The 20,708-nt window shown below is 48.2% G+C and overlaps 2 protein-coding genes across 2 annotated transcripts in view; one reads left to right on the top strand and one right to left on the bottom strand.

The window, feature by feature from the left end:
• The window catches only part of LOC134984720 (zinc finger protein 260-like), a 197,631-nt gene that overhangs the window by 87,549 nt on the left and 89,374 nt on the right, over nt 1–20,708 (bottom strand). The window lies entirely within an intron of this gene.
• LOC134984725 (zinc finger protein 271-like) overlaps nt 1–20,708 on the top strand; it is a 48,631-nt gene that overhangs the window by 23,979 nt on the left and 3,944 nt on the right. The gene's annotated exons all lie outside the window — the stretch shown is intronic.

Here is a 20,708-nt window from a genome sequence, read left to right as displayed (position 1 = left end):
TGGCTAAGGAGGACCTGGAGTTCTCTCATTCGGTGCTGCAGAGTCATCCGTACTCTCCCGCCCGTTTGGGAGCTTTGGTATAATCCCCATGGTCCTGACAGAGTCCCAGCATCCACAAGGACGTCAGAGAAAATAAGAATTTACTTACCGATAATTCTATTTCTCGTAGTCCGTAGTGGATGCTGGGCGCCCATCCCAAGTGCGGATTGTCTGCAATACTTGTACATAGTTATTGTTGCAAAAAATTCGGGTTTTGTTGTAGCGAGCCATCTGTTCTGGAGGCTCCTCATGTTATCATGCTGTTAACTGGGTTTAGATCACAAGTTATACGGTGTGGCTGGTATGAGTCTTACCCGGGATTCAAAAATCCTTCCTTATTGTGTACGCCTGTCCGGGCACAGTATCCTAACTGAGGCTTGGAGGAGGGTCATAGGGGGAGGAGCCAGTGCACACCAGGTAGTCCTAAAGCTTTTACTTTTGTGTCCAGTCTCCTGCGGAGCCGCTATTCGCCATGGTCCTGACGGAGTCCCAGCATCCACTACGGACTACGAGAAATAGAATTATCGGTAAGTAAATTCTTATTTTTAGTATTACTATTTTTTTGGAGTGATCTTTCTAAAAAGCATCTTATACGCACCTTTAGAGTCGCTCCAACAACTCCCCGCTGGGTCGAGACGACGCTTACCCACGTGTACAGTGAGGCAGGCACAGGTTCTGGTGAACCTCCATGGGCTTCTTTGCACAGACATTATCCAATGTAGCTGAGCAGTTTATACCAGCTCCTATATCAGTGATAGGTTTCCCTATTAACCTTTACATGCAACATTCATTCTGAGGTTTATACACCTAGGGAATTGTCAGCCTCTCAAAAAAGCAGCCTGAAAGGCTAGTGGTAAGTAAATCACATAGACATGATACAACATCTTCACAGTCTACACATGATTTAGATGAGGATTCGTTGGAGGATGAGGACTCATTGCACTGCGGATGGTCTCAGCTCAGTGGACATACCTGAGCTAATTAGTGCTAAGTCATTCTTCCTTAGAAGAGGCAGCAAAGCCTGTGTTAAAAACTTAGGCAACTGTGTTTAAACATCCCAAAACAGCTGATGGAAATTTTTTGTTTACGCCCAGTAGGAAGTTACAATTCCAAGAAATGGAATTCCAGTTATCCTTGTCCTGCTGGGGACTGTTTAAAAAAAAAAAGGGAGGTGGCTCCCAAAGTAGATTCGCAAGTCTTAGATTGGAGCAAAAATCTACATTACTTTTATTTTCAACATCAATAAATTATGTCACGGGGTGTGTGGCCTGACTGGAAAGGCAGCAGGCAGCAGGATAAAGGACCTCCTGCTTATATAGGTCCTTTCTGCCTTTTACAGCTGTCCTACGGGCTCTGTGTGTTTTGTAGGTTGCGGAGTCGGGGAGCCATTCATTTGGCTTTTGCAGATTGTGGCGTACTCCCGGATCCGAAGCCGCGGACTGAAGTTGTGCAGTGATCCCACCACGGACCAGACCTCAGCGAGGTAGCATGCTACTCACCAGGGGCTGTTCGCCCTGTCCACTCTTGTGCCTAGCCGTGCTGTTGGAGTCATGTGGAGAGGCTGACTGGGGATCAGCGGTGACCGCGGCTGTAGACACAGAGCGGAGCTGCTCTCCCGGCATCTGATGTGGTGCATACTACGGGGATTGGTGGCCTCAGCAGGGACACGTCAGGTTAGTCAGCTCACCTGACCGCAGCCTGCCTTCTCCTACTGTCCGACCGTTGAAGCCCTGAGTCGTGGCAGCGGGGAAACATGGAGCGATTGCCTGTCATCACTCCAGCAGTGTCCCGGCATCTCCCCTCTCCTCGTAACCCATGGTGCTACGGGGGAAATCTGGTGGAGCCAGTTTCTTCTGATCTGGGCTTCCCTGCCAGAAGTGCCATCTTGAAAACTGGCAATATAGCCACATGCCCTCCTGAAACCAGCCGCTTCCCTGGGAGCTACAGACACTGACAGCCCATGATCAGTGCCCTTCACTACAGCCTCAGTGATTTCCGGCAGGGACTTCTGCCGCTGCCTTGCAGCCCTTCCTGGGCAGTAAGTGGTCGCCTGAACTGCTTAAATTATTATTATTGCCTGGCCTCCACTCCTGCTCTGTCGACTCCCTCTGGTGGCAGACTGTGCTGACTACTTCCTCCATACTGTTTGACTTCTGGTTTTTTTTTCCCTCCTGCTCCCCTCAATCCCCGTAAGATCCAATTAGCGCTCTTGGGGCTTCAGTATAGCTACGGCGTAACAGTCCATGTGTCCAGGTCAATAGCAGGCTCCAGTTGCTGGCTCCTATAAATTACTTTACCGCTCAAGGATGGCATCTTCTTGCTATTACCCATAACAACTGACCTCACAATGTTTCTGTAACCGATGGCCACTGGGGGTCTATGCTCACTGATGCCTCCCTATTTCCACACTTCAATACTTCTGCTATGTCGCTACTGGCCTCCTGACCTTGGTCTTTAATCTCTGTAATGTTATGCTGAAGAATGGGCAGAACTGGAAAATCATCTCATAAGAAAGCTAAACCTCGTCCTCAACAGGAATCCTCTCAACCTGACTTGAGACCTTTCTTCTTCCTAATCAACTAACATTGAGCCTCAGTCCTGATCATTCAGAATCTTCTCCCATTCCGTCTTCTCCAAGTCCTTCCATGATTGCTTAAACCCATTATTTAAACTCGTTGTTTAAACCCATGGCAAGCCAGGTGGGCTCTCTTCTTCTCTCGGTTCTCCTTTAAACTATTAACCGCCCAGCAACCTTAAATTGAAGAGCAAATGCACTTTTTCGTTCTTTTCAAACGATTGATTTACTCAACTCCTTTGAGAAACAATTTATTCTGATTCTGGCTTCATTTGCTTCAACTCGTACTGTTCCTCTACCTCCTCTGGGGAGAACTTTTGTAGCACCAAAATTTTGCAGGAAATTGCTTACTTGGGCTCATTCTTCATCTTTCATGGGTCATGCCGGTGGTCTTAAGACTCTCAAGTTCATTCAGCGATTCTACTGGTAGCCTCATCTTAAAACTGATGTCTTTGAATTTGTAGCAGCCTGTTCCAAGTGTGTTCAACAAAAAAGTCCACGAACATCTCCCTCGGGTCTTCTTCATCCACGTTCAACACCTCAAAAGCCTTGGACTCGCATCTATATGGATTTCATAAACAATTTGCCAGTCTCCAGAAGGCACAACACCATTTGTGTCATTGTGAAATGATTTTCGAAGATGGCTCACTTCATACCCCTCACTGGTCTTCCCTCTGCTCCTCAGCTATCCATATTGTTTTTCTCATAGATTTTTCATTTGCATGGCCTTCCACAGGAAATAGTTTCTGATCGGGGTCCTTAATTCCTCGCCATGTTCTGGAAAGCTCTCGGCTCTGTCCTAGGAATCAAGTTGAACTTCTCTTCAGCATACCATCCCCAGACTGATGGACAGACTGAAAGAGTCGACCAAGATCTGGAAACTTTCTTATGGATGTTCATGTCCCCTGCTCAGGAAGACTGGATGGATTACCTCCCATTTGCTGAGTTTGCATACAATAATCTATATCTTTCTTCTACCAATTCCACTCCTTTCTTCATTAACTATAGTTTTCATCCACGAGTTCTTTCCTTCTAATCTCTCCCACCTCTTGAGGTTCCTGCTGCTGAATCTGCTCTTCGTCAGTTCACTAAGATTTGGAGACAAATTCATAAGGCGCTACTAAATCATTTTTGGGTAGCTTTCCCTTAACCTCGCAAGGTTCAAGCTTCTCAAAATGAGGAATTTGAGTTTCATAAGTTTCTTGAATTCCGCAAGAGGTATGGTCGTCTCCAGTAACTCATAGATTGGAGAGGATATGGTCCGGAGGAAAGATCGTGGGTGGCTGCAGAGGAAGTTCATGTTCTGTGAAAGGCACAGACTGAGTTGTGCCTTTCATGCCAAGAATTCCACTAAGCAGCATTGGTGTTCGGAGACCACCTTAAAAAAGGGGGTACTGTCAGCATCTGGAGTCTTACCACCGGTTCTGGTCCCTGCGGCCTTCCTGTTAGCTGGCTGGTGTCGCTGCGATGCAAAGGAACTACAGCAGCAAGGTCCTCCGGTGCGGCTGCCGGAGGTGTCTGTTTCCAAGTGTCCTGTTGCTGGAGTGCAGTGTGTGGGAGGCTGAGGCCAGAGGAAGTGGCTGTGTGCTGGTTCCACATATGTCCTCTGTGCAGGGATCCACCATGTTGGAGACCAATCCGAGACAATAGGTATCCCAGTTCGTGTCCAGCCAATCCAGTACAGGCTTCCCTTATAAAAAGGGGTTGATGCTTAGCTATGTTGCCAGTACTTCAAGTTACTTGCTGCTGTAAGGTGCCCTGTGCTCTTCTACTTTTCTCCTAGTCGTTGTGTATGATTGTGGTCTCATTAAAACTGAATTCCTCTTTCTTCGGTGTATCATTCTCGGTCATTGTCCTCATTGCCTACCCCTCTACATCTTCGGGCCTAAGTCTTCAATCCATGAGTAAGAACTACATTCAGCCACCTCGTTTCCTTCCTTTGCCGATAGCTGCTCCCTCAGTCAATTATCAGTCGTCAGATCCCCAACTCAAGCCAAGTGTGACATGGAAGAAGGGGAATTCCTGGTTTCTCTGGATATTAAGGATGCGTATCTTCACATCCCAATATGGCCACCTCTTCAGGCTTACCTCAGGTTTGCACTGCAGGACAGTCACTACCAGGTTCAGGCCTTACCTTTCGGTCTCTCATCAGCACTGAGGGTGTTATCAGGGGTGATGGCAGAGATGTTGCTACAACTCCGCAAGCAGGAAGTGAACATCGTTCCATACTTGAACGATCTCATATTGGCTATATCCAGAGCACAGTTGATGGAAAAGATCAGCCTTCCAACACAACTACTCACGGATCATGGGTGGATTCTCAATCTGCAGAAATCCCACCTAGAACCTACGCAGAGGCTTCAGTTCCTGGTAATGATACTGGACACAGTGTCTCAGAAGGTGTTCCTTCCTATGGACAAGGCAAATTCAGACGATGGTACGTTCCATTTTGAAGCTGAACAAAATCTCGGTACATCTTTGCATAAGCTTACTGGGTAAGATGATGGCCTCTTATGACGCAATTCGGTACGGAAGATTCCATGCATCACCATTCCAGCTGGATCTGTTGGACAAATGGTCTGGCTCACATCTGCACATGCGCCAAATGATATGCCATTCACCAAACGCCAGGATTTCCATCTTATGGTGGTTGCTGATCTCCCTCCTGGAGGGTCGACACTTCAGAATTCAGTATTGTATTCTGTTGATAACGGATGCAAGCCTCCATGGTTGGGGTGCAGTGACCCATTGCATATGGAAGAAATGTGTCTCTTGGTGTAAGGGTCAACAGTATTCTGCTGTGGATTTTCATCTGGGACATTTCTAGCACTTCCTGCAGGCTGTTGTGGATGTGGGCCTACGTTTAGGCTCCATAAAAGTTCAAATCTCAGCCTTGTCTTTTTCTTCCAGGGAAAAATTGACTGTTCTCCCAGTGGTCCAAATGTTCTTGACAGGTGTCCTTCATATTCGACCACCCTTTGTGCCTCCCACAGCGCTGTGAGTTCTCAATTTGGTTCTGGCCTTTCGCCAATCGGTTTGATTGAACCTTTCCACAAGGTGGCCATGGAGTATTTGACATGGCAGGCTATCATGCTGTTGGCCTTGGTCTCATTGAGGCGTGTTTTGAAATTAGGGGCCTTATCCTGTAAGAGTCCTTCTCTGGAGTTTCATGAGGATAGAGCGGTGCATAAAACTTGCTAGACATTCTTGCCTAAGGTGCTGTCAGCATTTCATATCAATTGGCCGATGGTTCTGGTTGTCACTGTCACATCTGTTACACCAATGTCCTTGGACGTGGTTCGGGCTTTGGAGATTTATGTCAAGAGGCCAGCTCATCTCAGAAAATCAGACTCGCTTTTTGTTCTCTGTGATTGGTTGTCCTGCTTCGAATTAGTCTATTGCGGATTGGATTAGGCTTACGATCCAACAGGCTCACTCTTCGGCTGCTTTGCTGCTGCCGAGGTCTGTTCAGGCCCACTCCACACGGTAAGTGGGTTCTTCCTAGGTGGCTGCCCGGGGTGTCTCGGCTTTGCAGTTATGCTGGGCAGCTACTTGGTTGGGTTCGAACACGCTGTAAAGTTTTAAAGGTTCAACTCCTTGGCTACTGAGGATCTTCAGTTTGGTCAATCAGTTTTGATGGGGTCTCAGCACTCTCCCACCCGGTTTATAGTTTTGAAACTTCCCCATGGTACTAAGACCATCCCAGTATCCCCTTGGACATCAGAGAAAATAGGATTTTAATACCTACCGGTAAATCCTATTCTCGTAGTCCATAGGGGATACTGGGTGCCCGCCTCTGTGCTTTGATATTTTCCAGCAAGAGTTGTTCTTTTGTGTTGTAGTTTGGGTCTGCTTTTGCTGTCCCTATTTTCAAGTTGTGGTTAGTGTTGCTATCCTCTTTTTATGTTGTGCGCTGGTTCGTTCTCTCACCACTTTCTTGTCTCTTTTCCGCCTTTCAAAGTATGTTCGTCTCCTCGGGCACAGTTTTCCTAGACTGAGACTACAGGAGGGGCATAGAAATGAGGAGCCAGCACACTCTGAAGAAGTTTTAAAGTGCCAGGCTCCAATGGACCCCATCTCTACCCTATGGTACTAAGACCATCCTAGTATCCCCTACGGACTACGAGAAAAGGATATACCTGTAGGTATTAAAATCCCATTTTTTCAGAATAGCAGGGCCATCCTCGGTTGAAGGTATCACTGCGAAGGCACCGTTTCGCATTACAATAACCTTAGTAGGGGGTGGTATTCATGTGACCGGCGGTCGGGTGACCTACAGTCACATGACCTCCTCCACCATCCCGACCGCTCACTATCCCGATGGTCGGCATGCCAACCAACAGGGACTATTTCCACTCGTGGGTGTCCACGACTGCGGATGCCACCGAGCCAGCAGCGTGGTGAGCGCAGCGAGCCTGCAAGGGGCTTGCTGCACTCGCCCCTCCCCGTCGGGATCCCGGCATCGGTGTGCTGCCGGGATCCCGGCGTCGGTAGCTGACCGGCGGTCTCCTGACCACCGGTCAGCCATACTACACTCTTTAGTAGGAAATACCCATTTGTATTGTACATTTCCTTGGGTGGAATAGACGCCTTTTGCCCAGCGTCACAGGAGAAATATCTGGAAATATCTACAGATTATCCAGGCACTCAGCTGTGGATGAGGAAGGCAAAGCAGCCTGTAGAATTAGTCTTTAATATGAAAAAAGTGGACCCTTGTCAGTGTCCATCAGTGCTTGGATAGGGGCCTGTTTGGACTTTGGGAGTCTATGGATCCTATCAATGAGAAGGTCCGTGGCAGAAGCCTTCAGTGAAAGTTTCTGAAAAGAGAACCGTGGCATTATCATAAAGCTCAGCATTTGTAACAGAATCCGGAACGTCCATTATTCTGATATTATTTCTCCGAGACCTGTCTTCTAAATCAATGACTTCATCACGAATAGAGACCATGGGGTATATTTACTAAAATTCTTATTTTTCTGAATGAGCTTAAAGTTTAATCACGAATGTGTGAAATTGCAACTTTTTGAATTTATTTAGACTCATTTACTATGCTGTCGTATTCTGCATTTTCGAGTATTCCGATGTCGATGTCATTCATATTTTCATGCAGTGTTTTACGGGAGTGAATAGTAAAACACTGCCGACATTAACACAATGAATCTCGGCCGGATCTGTGAGATGCGTGCAGGGCTTCATTGTGCACCTTTAAAAAAAAAAATTAAAGTGTTAAAAATAAAATAAAAAAATGCGTGGGGTCCCCCCTCCTAAGCAAAACCAGCCTCGGGCGCTTTGTGCCGGTCCTGATTGAAAAAATATGGGGGAAAAATGACAGGGGTTCCCCCATATTTGATTAACCAGCATCGGGCTCTGCGCCTGGTCCTGGTGCAAAAAATACGGATACAAAAAGCGCAGGGGTCCCCCGTATTTTTTGTACCAGCACCGGGCTCCACTAGTCAGAGAGATAATACCACAGCCGGGGGACACTTTTATATAGGTCCCTGCGGCCCTGGCATTAAATCATTATTAATAATAAATTATATCATTCCCCTTAAAGAATCCACCCATGGGGGTTCGGATTCAGAAGGCTGAGACAGCACATTGCAGTCCTGAGTACATGGAATAGACTCCTCAGGAGAATATACACACTCTGCAGCACAGGACACAGAGTCCTTAGACATGGTAATGTGGATATACACACTTACACACACACACACACACACACACACACACAGGAAAATGTCAGACACAGTTTCCCCCAGAGTACCTTCAGAGAGTCACAGAGTATAAGGAGCCAGCCACACAGCGCCCCTGTAGGCAGTTATTATAATAAAAGCCCGGCGCTGACTAACCTTAATAGGGAGGGCAGCGCTCCCTGTCAGTGTCCTAGTTCCTATGATCTGCAGGGAGATAATGGCGCTGGTGAGTGCTGGATCCGCTCTGAGAGGAAGCCCCGCCCCTTGTAATGGCACGTGGCTTCCCGCACTAATTGTTTATACTGGCCTGAGGATTTTAGTGCTAACAGGGGGATTAGCCCCTGTTAGCTGCGTGACCAGTGGAGGGTTTATCCGCGCTGGCTCAGGACGCCCCTCAAAGCGCCTACACTGTGTGTTGTTGAGCCTTCCTGGAGCGCAGCCTGTCAGAGCTGTGCTCCCACCCTTGTGCCGCCATACCCTGCCGCTTACCGGGATTCCGACGCTGTACTCACCACTTTTCTTCTGGCTTTGTTAGGGGTTGGCTGCCATGCTGCGGGAGTGATCAGTCGCCTCATGGGCTTGCGATCAGCACCCTCAGGAGCTCAGTGTCCTGTCAGCGGAGTAGAGAACAATTAACTCTTTAGGAAGTTGGTTCCTATTCCTGACCCCCCTAAGTCCCACGAAGCAGGGAGTCTGTTGCCAGCAGCCTTCCTGTAACCTAACTAACTCTAGAAAATAAAAAACTAAGAAAACTCCTAGGAGCTCCCCTAGCTGTGACCGGCTCCTCCGGGCACATTTTCTAAACTGAGTCTGGTAGAAGGGGCATAGAGGGAGGGGCCAGCCCACACTATTAAACTCTTAAAGTGCCAGTGGCTCCCAAAGGACCCATCTATACCCCATGGTACTAAATGGACCCCAGCATCTTCTAGGACGTAAGAGAAAGTAGATTATAACCTAGCAGATGATGATGATTATTTATACTTCATGGTTAGTTACCAGTACAAGAGAGAGATATTGTTATGATTCCCGTACTCCAGACCAGAGGAGATCTTATGGCAGAGGTCTGAGTACTGGAAAGATATGCTGGTTATGGGAGCAGGAAAGCCTAGTAACCCCTGGCGCCCTAACTCCGTTGTCTCGCCCGTGTTATCAGAAATCCCCTGCGAGACTATGGTTGCTTGAGCCCATGGCAGCCGCGTTTGAAGGGCGGATTATGTCTGCCCAACTCCGATGCCCCCTCAGGTCTTAATGGGAGACAAAGGGAAATCCGAGACAGGGTGACAACAAGGGGCCCTCTGACTAAGCAACCAGGCCAGGGGTTACAAGCTAACTAACTTAAACCAAAAGTATGTGCGGACTAACCGCCAGGGAAAAGGACAACCAAAGATCCACTGATCCGTTACTCCTATCCAGCACCGCTGGATACCAGAGTGGATACGTGGGAGCGGAATCCTCCGCAAAAGCTCCGGAACACAGAGAAACTAAATAATAAACAGTAAGCGGTCTAGCCGCAACACACGGCTACGCCGCGACTCACGAACACCACAGGATGTTAAAGGTGATCGGTTCGGACTCCAGGAAAGATGACAACTTCCGAGTACAGGACCACTGAGGACAGGAACAACCGGATTGAGCAGGACTGGAAACTCTCTGTAACTGACACAGCAAACAGGAAGCTATCACCGGCGTCTGTGAGAAGTCCTGAGAGTGCTTAAATTTGGGAGCCCTCCAATCAAGATCCAGACAGGGTAATCACATAATGATGCCGTGCAGCTGCATGCTGCACGGCCAGAATACACTTGCACTGATTAATTAAGACCCAGCAACGGGGAACGCGGTCCGACCGTGGCGTCCCCGTTGCTAGGGTCTGAGCGGCTCCGTGCGCCCGGCGTCTAGCGTTGCTAGGGAGCCGGCGGCTGTCTGCCTGCGGCGTCCCTAGTTGCTAGGCGCCGGGCCGCACTGACGGGCGGACCCTCGGCGCCTAACAGTACCCCCCCCCCCTTGAGGAGGGGTCAAGGAACCCCTAAGGCCAGGTTTCTGAGGAAATTCTCGAAAAAATGCCCTTTTGAGCCTCGGGGCATGGAGATCCTCATCCAGGACCCAAGACCTTTCTTCTGGACCATAACCTCTCCAATGTACCAAAAAATAAAGCCGACCCCGGGACAACTTGGAATCGAGAACCTTCTCCACTAAGAACTCCTGCTGACCCTGTACATCTATTGGTGATTTCCCCTGAGAGATCTTGCGAGGAAATCTACTGGACGAAACATGGTTTTAACAAGGAGCAATGGAAGGTATTTCCGATCCGTAAAGTTTTTCGTAAACGTAACCGGAAAGCAACTGGATTGACTTTTTTGATAATATGAAATGGTCCAATAAATTTAGGACCCAATCTGGCTGAGGTTTGTCGAAGTTTAATGTTGCGAGTCGACAACCATACCCTATCTCCTACTTTAAAAGTGCACGGCCGCCGGAGCCTGTCAGAAAATTTTTTCTCCCGAAATGCCGCTTTTCTGAGAGCCAGGTGCACTTTTCTCCAAATGAGTTTGAGATGAGTGGTCAAGGTCAGTGAGGAGACAGAGGAATGTTGAAAAAAGGAATTAGCTCTGGGGTGAAAACCAAAAACTGTAAAAAATGGAGATACATTGGTGGAGGAATGACAGGCATTGTTGTAAGCAAACTCCGCTAATGGAAGAAACTCAGACCAGTCATTTTGGAGTTTGGCCGAGTACAAACGCAAATATTGTTTTAATGATTGATTAACTCGCTCAGTCTGCCCGTTGGATTGGGGATGGTAGCCAGACGTTAAAGATAATTTCATCTTTAATGAGGCACAAAAAGACTTCCAAAATTGTGCAATGAATTGTGGACCCCGATCAGAAACAATATCCGTTGGTAACCCATGGAGTCTGAAAACATGGCGGAGGAACAAGACTGCCAATCCCTGGGCAGATGGCAATCGGGGAAGAGCTGTCAGGTTCGGTCTGGTTTGTGTCCCCGGAGGGGGCACTAGTGGGTCAGTGGAGGACGGATGGAAGAATGAAGTGAGGAGGCAGTACTGGGTTTCTGCGCATGTGCACAATGTAGATTTATTAATAACAGAAAAGTCCAGATAATAATAATGCAGCAGAAAGTAAAACAAACGAATGCAATGGAAATGGCAATGGTAACGGCAATGGTAATAGCAATGGTAATGGAAAATGGTAAACTGAAAGTCTATGGCAGAGTTTGTAATAAGGAGATGAAACCGGAATGGTTAAAACGTGGAGCCAGCAGAGATGGAATAATAGTAGCAAACCTGGTAGCAATGCAGGAGACGTGGTGTTAATGTCCACTGTGCTGGTGGAGAAGCATAATCAGCTTGCAGGCTGAATCACAGGTGAGTTGTTAGAATGCACCTGGACAGGGAGTCTCTACTGCTGAAGGCTGGAGCACACTGCAGGTGTTGAAGGTGTGAAGCCAGAAAGGTATTGCTGGTGCTGGTACTTGTAGTTCCACGGAAGTAACAGGTACAGGAGAATATCCAGGAGCACAGGGGATCTGGAGACTGGAACACAGGGAACCACTGGAGGCTGGAACACACCGAATGTAGCAGGAGAGCTGGAGTGATTGCTGGAACTTGTAGTTCCACGGAAGTAACAGGTACAGGAGAATATCCAGGAACACAGGGGATCTGGAGACTGGAACACAGGGAACCACTGGAGACTTGACACACCGAATGTAGCAGGAGAGCTGGAGTGATTGCTGGAACTTGTAGTTCCACAGGAACACCGGAACTGCTGGAACCTGGAACGGCTGGGACCTGTTGTTCCCCAGGTCTAATACACAAGGAAATCTCTGAAGACAGAGGATTGCAAACAGGAGCCACCTGTTCACGGGATGTGACGTGTTGTCCAAGGCAATGTGAATGAGCTAGGAACTGGAGTTTATACACCTTGCTCTGTGAGGATAGGATGAATCTCTGAGAACACACCCTCCAGGATTGGGTGCTCAGATCAGCTGAGAATTAACTGGAGATGGTGATTAACCGGGAGAATGATTCTGTAGACAGTTAATGCAATGCACTGCTGGTTGCTGGCTGGGATCAGTAGTGCACCGGGAGTTAATGCTGGTTACCTAGAATCACTGTGTACTCCAGGCTGCTGGCTGAAACCAGTGATTACCAAACGATAGAGCTGGTTAGGTGGAGCACAGTGAGCTGTGGGCTGCAGGAGACTGAAGACTGGAACTGCTGGGACCTGTAGTTCCACAGGTCCAATTCACAGGGAATACTCTGAAAACAGAGGACTGAAGCCAGGAGACGCCTGTTCACTGGAAGTGATGCAATGGAGAATGTGGATTCCTGACAGTACCCCCCTTTTTATGGGTGGGCACCGAACACCCACGCTGGAACTTGGAGGATCCTTGAAAAAGAGTTTAGGAATACACAAAAGCAGAGGTCCTCAAAAGTCTTCCCAACTTTCATCTTCAGAACAAGTAGACCATTCATGGTCATTTGAGACAGAATTTTCTTCCTGGGAGAAGGCATAGCTCGGAAGGATAGAACCCCCCATAAAGTAACTTGAGTCGTCATCAACAAACTCACTTTCAGAAGTGTTGCTGTAGGATGGAGACACGGGAGTATATGCAACTTTCAAATCTGAAGTCTGAGAACCTTGTCTTGACTTTACAGCTTGGAAATCTTTAATAGCTTGGTCTATTGTATCCTGATCTTGCACAGACAGAGATGTTGGAGAGGATTTAGCAGTAGACAAACTGTTGACAAATTGGCCGGAATGCCCAGATGACTTTGAATGCATAAACTTTGGAGCAAACTCCTGTTTTACGGCTTCGCAGAAAGCGGGAAGATCACTCAGTAGCGGATCTTTACATTCAATGAGAGGATTCGCCCAGTCCAGTGCTCTACCTTTGAAGAACAGGAGGAAGTATCTGATTGCATTGGCTGGAGAAATAGTCACTGAAGGTTCAGACTCAGTAAAAGCGAGGTATTGGCTCGCCACTGCACGAAACTGAGCATAGTCACCATCAAAGTAGACTGGAGTTTTTGTATCTGGTGGACACTTGGAAGGCTGAATGTCAGTTGAAGTCTTGGAAGACAATGTAGGACACTTGAGAGTTGAGGACTGAAATAAGCATTCAGAAGCAGGAGTAGAATCAACTTGAAATGCTCGAGGGTGGAGAGAGGACGTCATCTCCTGGATTGACTGACGGGAATTCTCAGCTGAGGTTGACAGAACGCTAGAAGCTTCATCTTGGGGTGAGATGCTTAGAGCCTCCATCTGGATTGAGGCAACTGCAATATCTGCAAGAACTGTAGACTCTGGACATAGCGACAGGAGTTGTTTACTTGAAACACCGGAGAGAACCACACCGGGTTCAGAGGAACTGGAATCGGCAGGGACCGATGGCAACTTTAGACAAATGGATGGATCCGGGATTTGTACAGGACTACTTGACTTGACTTGAACTGAAGGAGGCTGATCTGGACAGACGGATGGGACCAGATTGGGTCCAGAAAAGCTTGAACCGGCTGGAACCGGAGGAGTCCTCGGAGTGACGGATAGGACCGGATTTGATCCGAGGATGCTGGAATCGGCTGGAACCGAAGGAGGTGGCTCAGCATTGGAAACAGAGCTACTCGGGCTGGCTGGAACCAGAGGAGGCTGATCCGGACAGACGGATGGGACCGGATTGGGTCCGGAAGAGCTTGAAGCGGTAGGAACCGGTGGAGTCCTCGGACTGACAGATAGGACTGGATTTGCTCCGAGGATTCTGGAATCGGCTGGAACCGAAGGAGGTAGCCCATCATTGGCGCCACTCAGGCTGACTGGAACCAGTGGAGACTTTGGACCGACGGCTGGAACCGGGCTAGGTCCATTGACACTTGATTCTGTATAGACAGAATCCGGATGTTCTAATGATCCCTCTTGGAGTGGTACTGAGCTGGTAGCACTCTCTGAAGTTGGCAAACAAAAGTTCATGTCTGTATCTGTAACTTTAAGAATTCCTCCTGGGATCTTGGCCCTGGATTCCTCGCTTGAGGCTGAAACTCTAAAGACCCCTCCTGGGGTTAATAGATCAGACACACTTCTTTGAGTTGCATGCCCGGATGCCACTTCTGGAACCTGAACATCAGATACCCCTTCTGGGGTCACAACATCAGATGCCCCACCTGGGGCTGTAATCACGGACACCCCTTCTCGAGCTGTGGGCACGGACGCCCCTTCTCGGGCTGTGGGCACGGACGCCCCTTCTCGGGCTGTGGGCACGGACGCCCCTTCTCGGGCTGTAGGCACGGACGCCCCTTCTCGGGCTGTAGGCACGGATGCCCCTTCTCGGGCTGTAGGCACGGATGCCCCTTCTCGGGCTGTAGGCACGGATGCCCCTTCTCGGGCTGTAGGCACGGACGCCCCTTCTCGGGCTGTAGGCACGGACGCCCCTTCTCGGGCTGTAGGCACGGACGCCCCTTCTCGGGCTGTAAGCACAGAAACTACTTTAGTTATGGGCAACATAGATAGTCTCTGTTGATTTCTGAACTTGGGATTGGGTCTATTTGTCACTGGACCCCAATCGTATACTTTTTGGATACTCCTGTCCCGGGTAAAAGAACTTGAAACTGCAGAGGATACGCTGGAAGGTTTGCAGGTGAAAACACTTTGATGTTGGGACCTGTCACCAACTTTTGAGTTGCGGAAGGAACAGTCCTTAATAAGATGACTAGAACTTCCACAGTAAAAGCAGAGGTGAAGCTGCTTGCGATGCCGGCGTTCAGCTTCCGTGAGTTTGGAGCGCGGGTAGCTCTGGAATCTGCCCTCTCTTTGCACAAGAGGAGAGACTTTAGTTTGAAAAAAAGTTGACACGGAGGTCGCACTAGTCTCAATACTTTGAGCAGTACTCTTCACTGCGTTTAAAGCACCACTCAGGATTTCTGGCATTATCGGAATGATTTTTGTTAGGAGACTTTGAAGTTGTTCCAATAGATGATAAAGAGTGCTTAGTGGTTCAGAGTTCACAGCAGACAACAAAGGAGTCTTGAAGCTTTCAAAGGAGGAAGTCGCTCTCTCAGGAGAATTCGCTGCGAAGGGACTGCCATAGGACTGACTTGAGCAACAGCCATCCACAGGAACGGATTGTGCAGGGAAAGTTGAAATGACTGGAGCAGGAGTGACTTGAACAGGAACTGGAGAAACAACAGAACTTTGAAGGGATTGCTGCAAGGTATCCAAACGGATAGACATTCCCTGTAGGAACTGGAACATCTGCTGCTGCGCAGCCTCTTGACCATCCAAACGGGAGACCAGATTTTGTAAGGCCCCTGACCCCACATTCTGACCACCATCCGAGTCCATGGGCCTTGGACAAACTGTCAGGTTCGGTCTGGTTTGTGTCCCCGGAGGGGGCGCTAGTGGGTCAGTGGAGGAAGGATGGAAGAATGAAGTGAGGAGGCAGTACTGGGTTTCTGCGCATGTGCACAATGTAGATTTATTAATAACAGAAAAGTCCAGATAATAATAATGCAGCAGAAAGTAAAACAAACGAATGCAATGGAAATGGCAATGGTAACGGCAATGGTAATAGCAATGGTAATGGAAAATGGTAAACTGAAAGTCTATGGCAGAGTTTGTAATAAGGAGATGAAACCGGAATGGTTAAAACGTGGAGCCAGCAGAGATGGAATAATAGTAGCAAACCTGGTAGCAATGCAGGAGACGTGGTGTTAATGTCCACTGTGCTGGTGGAGAAGCATAATCAGCTTGCAGGCTGAATCACAGGTGAGTTGTTAGAATGCACCTGGACAGGGAGTCTCTACTGCTGAAGGCTGGAGCACACTGCAGGTGTTGAAGGTGTGAAGCCAGAAAGGTATTGCTGGTGCTGGTACTTGTAGTTCCACGGAAGTAACAGGTACAGGAGAATATCCAGGAGCACAGGGGATCTGGAGACTGGAACACAGGGAACCACTGGAGGCTGGAACACACCGAATGTAGCAGGAGAGCTGGAGTGATTGCTGGAACTTGTAGTTCCACGGAAGTAACAGGTACAGGAGAATATCCAGGAACACAGGGGATCTGGAGACTGGAACACAGGGAACCACTGGAGACTTGACACACCGAATGTAGCAGGAGAGCTGGAGTGATTGCTGGAACTTGTAGTTCCACAGGAACACCGGAACTGCTGGAACCTGGAACGGCTGGGACCTGTTGTTCCCCAGGTCTAATACACAAGGAAATCTCTGAAGACAGAGGATTGCAAACAGGAGCCACCTGTTCACGGGATGTGACGTGTTGTCCAAGGCAATGTGAATGAGCTAGGAACTGGAGTTTATACACCTTGCTCTGTGAGGATAGGATGAATCTCTGAGAACACACCCTCCAGGATTGGGTGCTCAGATCAGCTGAGAATTAACTGGAGATGGTGATTAACCGGGAGAATGATTCTGTAGACAGTTAATGCAATGCACTGCTGGTTGCTGGCTGGGATCAGTAGTGCACCGGGAGTTAATGCTGGTTACCTAGAATCACTGTGTACTCCAGGCTGCTGGCTGAAACCAGTGATTACCAAACGATAGAGCTGGTTAGGTGGAGCACAGTGAGCTGTGGGCTGCAGGAGACTGAAGACTGGAACTGCTGGGACCTGTAGTTCCACAGGTCCAATTCACAGGGAATACTCTGAAAACAGAGGACTGAAGCCAGGAGACGCCTGTTCACTGGAAGTGATGCAATGGAGAATGTGGATTCCTGACAAGAGCAATGAAATGGGCCATTTTGCTAAAACGGTCCACTACCACCCATATGACTCGGCATCCGGCTGACAGAGGGAGGTCCACCACAAAATCCATGGAAATATGAGACCATGGCCTAAGAGGAACATTCAAGGGCATAAGTTGACCGATAGGCAAGGAACGGGGAACCTTATGCTGTGCACAGACCTGACAAGAAAAAACAAACTCCTTAATGTCTTTGGAAAGACCAGGCCACCATACCGAGCGGGAAACTAATTCAAAAGTTTTAGCGATCCCCGGATGCCCGGCAACTTTGCTATCGTGAAACTCCGTCAAAACCGTTGCTCTCAAAAACTCGGGGACATAAAGACGACCAGCAGGAGTATTTCCAGGAGCTTGATGTTGAAGCTGCTTTAACTGGGTAAATAAATCTTGTGCGAGGCCTGCCCGAATGACTGAAGACGGAAGTATGGGAGTAACAGGACTGTTGTATTGAACTGGAAGAAAACTGCGTGACAGGGCATCTGCCTTGGTATTCTTGGAACCTGGCCTGAAGGTGATAATGAACTTGAAACGAGTAAAAAATAAAGCCCAACGAGCTTGCCGGGCATTCAGCCATTTAGCTGATTCAATGTATTGAAGATTTTTGTGATCAGTCAAAACTGAAATGGTATGAGTGGCTCCTTCAAGCCAATGTCTCCACTCCTCGAAAGCCCATTTAATAGCCAGTAATTCCCGGTTACCAACATCGTAGTTGGATTCAGCAGATGAGAATTTCCTGGACATAAAGGCACAAGGATGTAATTCTAGGGAATCCGGATCCTTCTGAGATAGGATAGCCCCTACTCCAACCTCCGAGGCATCAACCTCAACAATGAAAGGCAATTCTGGGTTGGGATGTCTGAGGACAGGGGCTGAGACAAAGGCTTGTTTCAAGGCCTGAAAAGATAACTCCGCTTCACGTGACCAGTTGGTAGGATCTGCTCCCTTCTTAGTCAGTGCCACAATGGGAGCAACTAGGTCAGAGAAAGAGTGAATAAATCTTCTATAGTAATTCGCAAACCCTAAAAAGCGCTGAATTGCTTTTAAATTGGTGGGTTGCGCCCAACTAAGGATGGCTTGGAGCTTCTTTGGTTCCATACAGAATCCCCGAGGGGAAATAATGTACCCTAAAAAGGATACCTCCGTGACATGAAATTCACACTTCTCCAGCTTGGCATATAGGTGATTTTCACGTAATTTTTTTAGAACCTGACGCACCTGGGTAACATGTTGTTCTATAGAGTCAGAATATATCAAAATATTGTCTAAGTAGACTACAACGAATCTTCCAAGAAATTCACGGAGCACATCGTTAATGAGATCCTGGAAAACTGCCGGAGCGTTGGACAGGCCGAATGGCATAACCAGATACTCATAGTGGCCTGACTGAGTACTGAATGCTTTTTTCCACTCATCCCCTGACTTGATTCTGATGAGGTTATATGCTCCTCTCAGGTCAATCTTAGAAAAACTCACAGCCGAACGTAGCTGATCAAAGAGGACAGAAATCAGCGGCAAAGGGTAAGTATTCTTTACTGAGATTTTATTCAAGGCTCTAAAGTCAATGCAAGGTCTGAGTGATCCATCCTTCTTCTCCACGAAGAAGAAGCCTGCACTTAAAGGGGATTTAGATGGCCTGATAAATCCTTTCCCTAGGCTTTCTTTAACATACTCATTCATGGCCACAGTTTCAGGTCCGGACAATGCATATAACCTTCCCTTAGGCAAAGTGGCACCAGGAATTAACTCAATAGCACAATCATAAGGCCTATGGGGAGGCAGAATATCCGCATTGCCCTTGGAAAATACATCAACAAAATCCTGGTATTCCACAGGAATGGGTGCGGGAATGACAGCAGCTATTCTGATGGGAAGCGTAATACATTCCTTATTACAGATGGTACCCCATTGTAAGATCTCCCCCGACTGCCAATCAATGATGGGATTATGAAAGGCCAGCCAAGGGTGACCCAGAACCACTGGAACTGCTGGGCAATGGGTAAGGAAAAACTCAATTTTTTCAGAATGCAGAGCTCCTACCGAAAGTAGAACAGGAGGTGTACAGAGAGAAATAACCCCATTGGACAAGGGACTCCCATCTAAACCATGCATGGTGATACACCTACCCAAGGCTTACTGAGGAATACCTAAGGCCTTGGCCCATGTTAAATCCATAAAGTTCCCTGCAGCTCCACTGTCCACAAAAGCCGAGACCGAGGAACATGGGCTGCCAAAGGAAACTTTAGCTGGGACTAACAGTGAATTATTTGAGGAGATAAGCTGCAGACCAAAGTGAACCCCCTCACAAATCACTTGGTCGAGGCGTTTCCCGACTTGTTCGGACAACTACGGGCAAAATGTCCCTTACCTCCACAGTATAAACAAAGACCAGAATTTTGCCTTCTGGTTCTTTCTTCAGGAGACAGTTTGGAGAGGCCTATCTGCATGGGCTCCTCTATGTCCACAGGAATGGAAAAAACACAAGGAGTAGACCCGACAGATGCTCCTTTTTCAGCCCTCCGCTCTCTGAGACGACGATCAATCTTAATAGAGAGCTCCATGAGTTTATCGAGAGTCTCAGGAGCGGGATACTGAAGGAGACTGTCTTTTATAGACTCGGATAAGCCGAGGCGAAACTGACTGCGCAGGGCTGGGTCATTCCATCCACAGTCGTTCGACCAACGGCGAAACTCCGTACAATAAATCTCTGCGGGATTCCTACCCTGTCTGAGAGCACGCAACTGACTCTCGGCGGATGCCTCTCTATCAGGGTCGTCATACAATAGCCCTAAAGACCCCAGAAAGGCGTCTACAGACAATAAAGCCGGATCGTCTGTCTTTAAACCAAAAGCCCAGGTCTGAGGATCCCCCTGAAGCAGAGAAATAATAATTCCTACCCGCTGAGATTCCGTACCTGAGGAGACTGGTCTTAAACGAAAATAAAGTTTACAAGACTCTTTAAAATTAAAAAACTGCTTTCTATCCCCAGAAAAACGGTCAGGCAGATGCATTTTTGGTTCAGGAATGACCCTCGGGGAAGTCCGTAACAGATCTTCCTGTGACCTCACCCGAAGGGACAGATCCTGAACCATCTGAGTAAGCTCTTGAATCTGGCTAACTAGAAGCTGGCCAGGATTTGGCCCAACACCGGTGGGATTCATGAGGCCGACAAATCTCCCAACTGAATAAGGGAAAAAATTAACTCCTGTTTAATTTTAAATTTTAGTCTGGCCGGTGATAATGTTATGATTCCCGTACTCCAGACCAGAGGAGATCTTATGGCAGAGGTCTGAGTACTGGAAAGATATGCTGGTTATGGGAGCAGGAAAGCCTAGTAACCCCTGGCGCCCTAACTCCGTTGTCTCGCCCGTGTTATCAGAAATCCCCTGCGAGACTATGGTTGCTTGAGCCCATGGCAGCCGCGTTTGAAGGGCGGATTATGTCTGCCCAACTCCGATGCCCCCTCAGGTCTTAATGGGAGACAAAGGGAAATCCGAGACAGGGTGATAACAAGGGGCCCTCTGACTAAGCAACCAGGCCAGGGGTTACAAGCTAACTAACTTAAACCAAAAGTATGTGCGGACTAACCGCCAGGGAAAAGGACAACCAAAGATCCACTGATCCGTTACTCCTATCCAGC

This window comes from Pseudophryne corroboree (assembly GCF_028390025.1).
Source record: "Pseudophryne corroboree isolate aPseCor3 chromosome 3 unlocalized genomic scaffold, aPseCor3.hap2 SUPER_3_unloc_77, whole genome shotgun sequence".
NCBI lineage: Eukaryota > Metazoa > Chordata > Amphibia > Anura > Myobatrachidae > Pseudophryne > Pseudophryne corroboree.
The sequence above is the reverse complement of the archived record's forward strand: the minus strand, read 5'-3'. Positions and strand labels throughout refer to the sequence as shown.